Source organism: Mirounga leonina, unplaced genomic scaffold, assembly GCF_011800145.1.
Source record: "Mirounga leonina isolate KUSES-001 unplaced genomic scaffold, KU_Mleo_1.0 Mir_55, whole genome shotgun sequence".
NCBI classification, from domain to species: Eukaryota; Metazoa; Chordata; class Mammalia; order Carnivora; family Phocidae; genus Mirounga; species Mirounga leonina.
Genome location: NW_023270816.1, coordinates 8678298 through 8686640, shown reverse-complemented (window position 1 = coordinate 8686640; position 8343 = coordinate 8678298). Strand labels below are relative to the sequence as shown.

The following is an 8343-nucleotide window of genomic DNA, read 5'->3' as shown; positions in this document are numbered from 1 at the left end:
GACCACAGTGAGTCCCAGGCCTGACGTGCCCAGACCAGGGACCCGGCCAGCAGGAGCTGTGCCAGAGCATGGGGCTCATGGCGAGGGGAGTCAAGCCTGGGTTGGTGGGGCGAGTAGAGACAAAGACCACTGGGGCAGTGGAGCAGGGATGCTGGGAGGACCAGCCTCACTGTGAGGCCACCTGGGCTCCGGGGCTGGCTCAGGCTGGACGCTGGCCTGATTGTTTCTCGAGGGAATTAGTGGAGATTAAAATCGCCTAAAATTGCCTGGCAGGCCTGTAAAGCCACTTTATGTAAAATACCACTGGGGAAAAACAAACATTACATTGTTTGCTGTCTTTTGGATGTTTTCTATTTATTTTGCAAGAATAAAGCTAACAATGAGAGTGGATTGTGATACCCCTCCAATTTTCATGACAAAGCCTCAGGAAGAAAGGAGATTTATTACATTCTTATATACTCTTGCTGATAATGTAGAGGTTTTTTTTTTTTTTTTTTTTTTTGGTCATTAAAATGGCTTTTAAATGGCAGCACCATTAAATGTTTTTTTTCCTTCTCAGCTGAGTTAAGAGCTCTTCTGTGTTGGACCCTGGCTGTCCCTGGAGAGTTAATAACAAAATGAAGCCAAAACACAGCTCTGTGGTCAGAGTCAGGAACCTGTGACTAAAAACTTACTTCCTGCACCCCAGCTGCACGGACCGATTATTTAAATATACCACAAGCACAGCAACTTAAAATCCTTGTGAATTCTGTTTCTTTCCTCCTCGTCATTTAGAAGAGAAACCTTGCAAATATAGGTCCCAAGAGAGCATCACATCTTCCCTGTGATGGAGGGCTGGAAGGAGTTCTGGAGAAATGTGAATTCCTGGCGTGACTAACGGCGGGAGCGGCCTCTTGGCTTTCCTGAACGTGAACCTTCTCCAAGATGCGGGGGACAACACCCCACACTTTATGGAACTGGACAGAGCCAAGTTGTCTCCGGATGGTTCGGGGTATGGATGGGATGAGCCCTTAAGGGTATGTAGCCAGGGGTCCCAAGGCGATGGCTTCCTGATTCCATGCACACGTGAGGTCACTGGAATCCAGAGCCAGGCAGGCAGCGGTCCCTGGAGAGCACCAGGCTGTGGACAAACGTCCGAGTCAGACATGCAGGGGAGGTATCTGGCTCCTCTACTTTGGTGGGGACTGTGTAGACACGGCCATGGGGCCTCCTGCTTTCCCACGCTCCTCTCATCTTGCCAGGAGACCGTGCTGGAGGTAGAGCCCCAGGTCTGGACAGTTGGTCCCATTGGGCTCCAAGGCCACAGGCCAGGCCTTGTGACCATGAGGGACCCACCCCCACTGCTGGAGGAGCACCTGAGAAGACCCTGCGGGGCCCTCCCGCTCTCTAGGGCTTCCCTCGAGGACCACTCCAGCTCCTTCATCATCAAAGGCAGACGCGCTATTCATAAATGTTTTCCTGGCAGGGCTGAAGAAGAGGCAGCAATCAAGTAAAATTGCACATCAGACTTTCTGGGGCCCCTGCCCTCTCTTCCGGGAGACTGCCCACGACGAACCATGTCTGCAGAGGAAAACGTGAGTGTGCGGGCCGCCCTCCCACCTGCCGTGGTCCCAGTGTGGATTGCAGCGAGGAAGGTGGGACAGGTGGCTTCCGCTGGGACCACTGCCCTGCTGGTGTGCTCTTTCACACTCGGCAGAAGTTGTCCTCAGCAGACACCCGTCCTGATTTGGCCGTCTCCACAACAGGTGACGAGCCTCTTCTAGGCCACGTGGAAAGAGCACATGGCCTTCTCTCCTGGGTTGCTGTGCACCAGGCCACTCTCACCAACAGGTCAGATGGCGGCTACCCGGCCACAGAGGAACTGAGTTCCCACCTTGCTTTCCCTCTTCATTTATTCAGGACTATCTTCATGACTGGTCTCTCATCAGATCAGATTTGGGCTGGGAAACAGGTGTATGGAGTCCAGGGTGACTCAGGAGTCAGTGAGTGCTTGGGCCGCACGGGGCTGGCCGTGGCAGGGGATGTGGTACTTACTGGTCCAGAGACCTAAGGCTTGATGATGCAGCTGATGGTTTCTGCTTCCCAAGCTGTTGGGCTGAACGAGACAAAATGTCCGTGTTTATTTAATACAATTACAGCTGTTACAACTTGTGGGTTTGTAAAACCCCGCATGTAATCATGCGACACCTCTGAACGTCCTACTCAAACTGAGAAACCCAGCGCTCCCATGGAGCTTTGGCGACAACCCTCCCAAGCTGGTGAGAAGTGTCCAGAGGTTAGCAGGTGTTAGGTGAGAATGAAGGGTGGGGAGCGGTGTAAAAGTTGGGGGAGAAGAGAAAAGAACACCCTAGAGCAGTATCTGCTGTCTTTGGCATTCTAGAATTGGCCCTTGTCAGATGTGGCCCCGGTGACCTGAGTGTCACTAACTGTGAACTTGGGTCAGTTTTGTCATCTGTGGAAGACTAGAGGACCCCTAGCCCCTTTCAGTTCTAACCCTCTTACCGCTTCTTCCCCGCAGTGATGCTGGGCCCCCAGCCCTCTCTGGGAGATTGTGGGTGCTCCTGAGGATGGGGGCCTGGAACCACCATCCCCAAGCCAAATGGCCCCTTCCTCTGACCTGAAATGTCTGTGTGTGTGTATGTGCAGACCCTCAGGATCTCTGGGGCCGCCGGTCACATGATGCAGAGTGCCCAGGGAGCCTGCAGCTTGGCCTGTGAGCTGGCAGTTATAAAGTTCCAACCAAGGCCCCCAGAGACCATAGGTATCCTCTTCTGGAGAGGGAACTGTCCAAGAAGATGGCTGAACACCATCTCATGGTTCTTGATCTCCCACCCAAGACGAAGTTCTCAGGCTCAGTGAGGTGGTGACTGGGAGGTTCGTTTGGGGGTGGTTGTTGGTGTCCTGTTGTTGGAGCTCCACGATGGAGCTGGGTCTGATCATAAGTTTGGGGAGGGGGCCTCCCGAGCTCCCCTGGGTAGGTGCCCGGCCCCACCTGGCTCCTGCCTGAAAACCCAAGGGTGAGGCTCAGTGGCTCTTGGGCCCCAGGTGGACTGAAGAGCAGGTACTGCAGAGCTGGGGTAAGGGATGCGAATATTTCCTGACCGCTGTGGGCTGGGAACAGAGCCTTCGGGGAGCTTGGGACTCTACCAGCGGGGCCCCTGCCGGCTCCCATGGGAGCCGTGTGTGTGTGTGTGTGTGTGTGAGGCGGGCAGCCAGAAACCAGGGATGGGCAGGGAGGCCGCGGTCAGAATAGAATTGGCTACCACCGCCTGGAAGGCACCACAAGATGGGGCCAGGGAAATAGCTGAGCTCCCTCAGAGGCCCCGAGCAGGGGTCAGCCCTGTGCAAGGGCAGGAGACCTCAGACTGCAGCTGGGGTCAAGAGAAAGTGCGGTTTCTCTGGTGAGGATAGCAGGGAAGGGGTCACCTGGCCCCAGCCTGTGTTTCTGCCACTCTAGACCCAATCCGGGAGGCCGTGGGGAGAAGGCCCTTCTCTGATGGAGACAGAGGCAAGACCAAGTGGCGTTTCCAGGCCCAGGGAGCAGAGTGGTGCAGTCCCGAGCGTATGGGCCATAGCCGGCCCCGTGGGGCTGGTCCTGCCAAGCACTTTGCTGCTGGTGACCACAGGCCAGGAGAGCTGGAGGCCACCGCGCGTGCCAGGGGAAGGAAGCTCCTGGGGCCTTGCTCGACAAGCTCCAACAACAGCACAGGGGCCCTTTTGCTACCCCAGGCCATGCCCGAGCTGACCTTCCGTCTGTTCCCTGGAGCCCCTGGCCCGTCCCGCCTGCCAGTGACCCTCAGCCGTCCTGGTCCCAGCGAGCACTCGGCCTCCTCTCCTTCTGTCCTGCCTCTGCTCACGATATTCCCGGCCGGAGCAGCTCTTCTCCTTCTGCTCCACCGACCGGGTCCTCCAGGGCCCGCTCAGTCTCCCCTCCTCCGCCCACCTGCCCTTCTGAGCACCTGCTGCGGGGACGCCAGGAAGCACGTCTATCACTTCCTCTTCTGTGCACTACCACAGGGTTTAAACCTAGCTTCGAACCGTCCTTGGGACTTCCCCACTCTTACATCCCAAGACCCTTGAAACGGGAAGCAATGTCTTCCCACCGTGTGACAGACACACACAGATGCCCCCGTACGCCAGATGCTGAGCTGGGACCCAGTGACGGAAGAAGAGTCAGACTCGTCCTGGTCCTGCTGGAATTCACCCTTGAACGGGGGAGAGAGGCCGGCTTTGGACCCTGGAAGTGAGGTTCCGGGGGGTAACTAGGCCCCATGTGCCACAGCTGATTCTGTTCTCAGAGAAGAGATGCGTTCCGAGGCTCTCGGGGAGGATGGGAGATCCTCGGCCAGGCGTGAGGTTGTGCGAGGGCACGCCAGGACCAGGGGCCTACGAGGGCATAAACGCCACTCCCACTCTCGCCCACAAACCCACCCCACCTTTGTCATGAGCAACGTTGTGTTGCCGGCCCCTCACTGTCTAAACCGGGGGCCCAGCACTGGTCCTGGACCACTTCTTCCTGCTGCTTTCCTGTGGGTAAGAAAGCCCTGGCGATCCTCTGCTCACTTAGCCACCAAATTCATCCTTCCTCCCTCCAGGGTCTCACCCTTGTGCTTCGGACGGCTCCCAGGCCTGCCCGTGCCCATCCCACCCTACACAGGTGGGTCTCAGCCTTGCATGTGAGCTTTGAAAACCCTGAGGGGGGTCCCGCCCTGACCAAGTAAATCAGACGGTCCAGGAGTGGGGCCTCTGACTTAGGTGTTTTTAATAACACTCCCTGGTGTTCCTCACGTGCAGCCAGAGTTGATGGCAAATCCTTGGTGTGGGGTCAGGAATGTGTCCCACGAGCTCCCCAGGGGGCCTAGGCACAGTCCAAGAACCATGCATCCATGCAAGGGCACCTTTGGCACAAGGACTAAGACTAACTCACCTTCGTCACAAAGTGCCTCCTACCTGCAGAAGAAGCTGTTCCTTAGTAAGAGGGTTTCAGGAGCCTTCTGGTCCCCCTCATTCCCATCAAACTGCAGCTGTATTGAGCCTTCGGGGAGTCACACGGACGTCCAGCCATCAGGGAACCCTCTACAGCATCGTGTCCTTCCTGCTCATAGAGAGAACTGCAGGACTGCGTGGGGAGTCTGGTTCCAGGCAGCCAGATTCACCGGCCAGCTGAGAGCCTCAGTCCCTCACTGCAGACTCGGAGCCCACGGTCCTCGGTGGCAGATCCAGAAATTGACACGTGACATGTGTTCTGGGCCTCTGGGATTCCTCTCAATGAGCCGAAGCTTTGAGGGCACAGTCCGGAATCCTTGTCCTCGTCCCTCCCTGCTCTCTTCCTCCTTCTCCTCGTTGTCGCCCTCGAGGGTGACGTCCAGTCTCCGAGCACACTGCGGCCAGGACCTGCTACCTCCACGCCTCCAGGGATCTTCCAGCGATGCTCATGATGGCACCTACTAGGTTATATGGTTTCTGTGTGCATGTGAACTCTTCGAACGTGGGACAACCCGTGTCTGTACCTCTGACATTGAGCCAGGACATGGTGGGAGCCACGTCCAGCCACCTGGCCCTCCAGCCACACGAGCCGCGTCTGCCTACCCCCCCTTCTCTCTGCAGAGGTGGAGGCAGAGTGGCATCCAGGCGCTCTGTTCCAGGGAGACCTGGGTGCCCTGCACACAACTCCCTCACCTCCGGCCGACCCCCGCTGCTCGCGCCCACCTTGGCCTACCTGGCGGACTGAAGCGCCTGACTCTTGCCCGGCTCAGCCTTCAGCTCCTTCTGCCCGGTTTCACCTGCTCATCCTCAGTCCAGGGCTCTTCCTGCGTGGGCTCCTGACGCTGCGTCGTTTCTGCGGTGTGACTTCCCAGGCTGTGCTTTATCAGCAAGCAGACCGATTCCCCCCGCAGGAGAGGCGGGGCCCAGCGCCGTCTGGCTGGAATGATGAGCCCCACCTCTCGGACCTCACCAGACCACAGGCTTTCATTTTCTTCTCGTTCCTACATCACAATACAGGCCAAAATGTGGCACAATGTTTGCCTTCTTGTTTTTAGTGGGTTCAGTGTGAATACATCTGCAAACAGCAACAGCAAAGAGAATTAGACCTTTCTTCCCGGGGTGGAGGGTTTCAGCTGGGTATGCTTGTGCTGTGCTGACGACCCCCCCACCCCAACCCCATCCAGTGGCTTCTATGTCATGTCAGCTCCAGGCCAGGCTTCTTGTCAGGGCCCCTCCTCACCCAGGACCCATTCTTAGGGTTTTCCCTCTGGTTAGAGGGGAAAGGTCCATGGAGAAACCACGTGACGGCTCTTCACAGTTCTCGAGCACCTGCTGGCCCAGCCCCAGCCTGATGCCACAGGGTGGGGGCAGTTGTCCCTCGGGACAGGCCGGGAAAGACAGGCAGTGAACACTAGGAATAAATACAGCAGTGCAACATAATCTCCCCTCCTGATCACACTGGCTCCTCTCTTCCTTTGACGTGCAAAATAGACTCCACCTTCCACAAGGGACACCCTCCAAAGTCCCACCAGGCTCCACGTGGAAATCCCAGGGGGCAAGTCAGCACGGGGCAGTGGGAGGGCAATATTCCCTGACTAGTTCCTGGGGCTTCTGCTCCTCGGATGTAGTCTCCGTGGCTTTGGGCTGAGCCTTCAGGAGGGAGGAGCAACAGAACGTCATGAAGAAAGCATTCACTCCAGCACGGGGAGCTTGACCCCATCTCCGTTCCTCCGTTTGAGGCAGAGCAACCTAACCACGGTTGTGTTCGAAGTGAAATCGTGATCAGGCCGATTTTCCACAAACTATCGCTTCCATAGATCAGTCCATTATTTTACATATTTTCTTTGCTTCTCCAATGATCTGCAGTTAAGGATCATATTTCTTTCTGTCTGCGATCACATTTTTAGTGAAATAAAATAGACATCCAAAATACAAGCTGACTTTCTCAATTATTAGATCCAACAGATATTAAATGACTCTGTTCGCTTTGCTGTGAAAGTCCTAAACCCTTACTGCCAAGTTCTGTGCTCGTGTGGTGCTTGCACCGAGTGTCATGGTTCTAGAGAGAGGTTTGCCTCTCAGAGGGTGTCTGCGTGTGTCCGCACCTGTGTGTAACGTTTAGAATCTTCCACATACGCTTTTTCATGATTAGGAGACTCGGCTCACATCCTGACAAGTTGGACAGGAGAACTGACCCAAATGAGCTGTTTGCACAACACATATTTGCACTGAACCTTCTGTTCAGGCTTTGCTTTATTTCTATCATTAAACCTGATTTATCTTTCTTCTTTGTTGTTTTCGGTTAAAACGATTAGTTTTACGTAGCGCTCGGTTTGCTCTCTGGCTTACTAGAGGTGGCGTTCATGTGTGTAACAAGTGTGGGCTTGGGGGGTTTGGTCCCAGTGCCGGGTTGTGAGCGCTACGCTATTCACCACTGATGACATCATCTCCCTGTTTTCGGACTGCTTTGGAAAATACTCGGTTAACTCCACGAAGGCCATGTGGTGCCCAGAGGCAGACTGTGTATTTTCTGCCCACAAACGTCCTGCCCGTGCATGACACTATGGTGACCTCCGGAAAGGTGAAGGCCATCTCGCTGTTTCCCTGGTTTTATGTTACCATATGTCCTTTTTCCTTTCCCTCTTAGTCACCATATTTGTTCCAACAAATATTTTTTGAGTTCTCTCTAGTGCTAGACACATAGTAAGGATGGAGCCAGTTAGACTCTTAAAAAACTTAAGCAAAAAAAAAAAAAAAGGAACTGATCGGAAGACTATTGAGTCACCTGCAACACCACGAGGAGTCTAGAGAGCGTGTTGTGGGAAGGGGAGTGGAGCAAGGGACCAGGTGTGGCCAAAGTCACAATGGGGAGTCACCCAAAGCCACCAGTACCAAGGCCCCATGGGGCTGCTCACTGCCCGACCCCATTGAAGCCACCATGTGCTCCGAGCCCCACCCCTCACCCCGAAATCATATCCAGGCAGAAGATTCTGAGTGGGCAGGCATAGGTCCTGCACCAGCTGCAAGCAGCTGGAGACCCAGCGTTGGGAGGGGAGGCAGCAAGTGGATCTAGAGCAGAGTGGCAGGCTACTAGGACCCGCTGGATGTCTCCTCTCTGGGGGCATCACACTGGGAGGTTAGGAGGGCCGGGCACACCGGGCTTTGTGTGTGCTGGAGGGAGACGGAGCCTCATCCTCCACGACACTGACACCCTGGGCTGGAGAGGCTCAGCGGTGGGGCGGGGGTGGGGCTGTCATGGGCGGTGCACGGTGTGGAGGGCATCCCCGGCTTCAGCCTGTAACATGCTCCAAGTGACAGGCATCCCCAAATCAAACCATCTGCACCCAGGATTTTGTT

The 8343-nt window shown here is 55.6% G+C and overlaps 1 long non-coding RNA gene across 1 annotated transcript; it reads left to right on the top strand.

The window, feature by feature from the left end:
* The first annotated feature begins 550 nt into the window (after positions 1–550).
* Positions 551–6750, top strand: LOC118001915. Its single transcript, XR_004676882.1, has 3 exons — positions 551–991; positions 1466–1574; positions 4596–6750. It is a non-coding gene; the product is annotated as an uncharacterized LOC118001915 (long non-coding RNA).
* The last annotated feature ends 1593 nt before the right edge of the window (positions 6751–8343 follow it).